Source organism: Schistocerca americana, chromosome 1 (assembly GCF_021461395.2).
Source record: "Schistocerca americana isolate TAMUIC-IGC-003095 chromosome 1, iqSchAmer2.1, whole genome shotgun sequence".
NCBI classification, from domain to species: domain Eukaryota; kingdom Metazoa; phylum Arthropoda; class Insecta; order Orthoptera; family Acrididae; genus Schistocerca; species Schistocerca americana.
Window position 1 is genome coordinate 132,474,913 of NC_060119.1, and position 285 is coordinate 132,475,197.

General features: G+C 52.6%; 1 non-coding gene across 1 annotated transcript; it reads right to left on the reverse strand.

The window, feature by feature from the left end:
- On the reverse strand, positions 1-75 carry Trnas-cga. Its single transcript has one exon. It is a non-coding gene; the product is annotated as a tRNA-Ser (tRNA).
- Positions 76-285: the final 210 nt, after the last annotated feature.

A 285-nucleotide genomic window follows, 5' to 3' on the forward strand; every position in this document is an offset into this window, starting at 1 on the left:
TGCGCCGGACCGAGATTCGAACTCGGGACCATTGCCTTTCGCGGGCAAGTGCTCTACCAACTGAGCTACCCAAGCACGACTCATTCCCCGTCCTCACAGCTTTACTTCTGCCAGTACCTCGTCTCCTACCTTCCAAACTTTACAGAAGCTCTCCTGCGAACCTTGCAGAACTAGCACTCCTGAAAGAAAGGATATTGCGGAGACATGGCTTAGCCACAGCCTGGGGGATATTTCCAGAATGAGATTTTCACTCTGCAGCGGAGTGCGCGCTGATATGAAACTTCC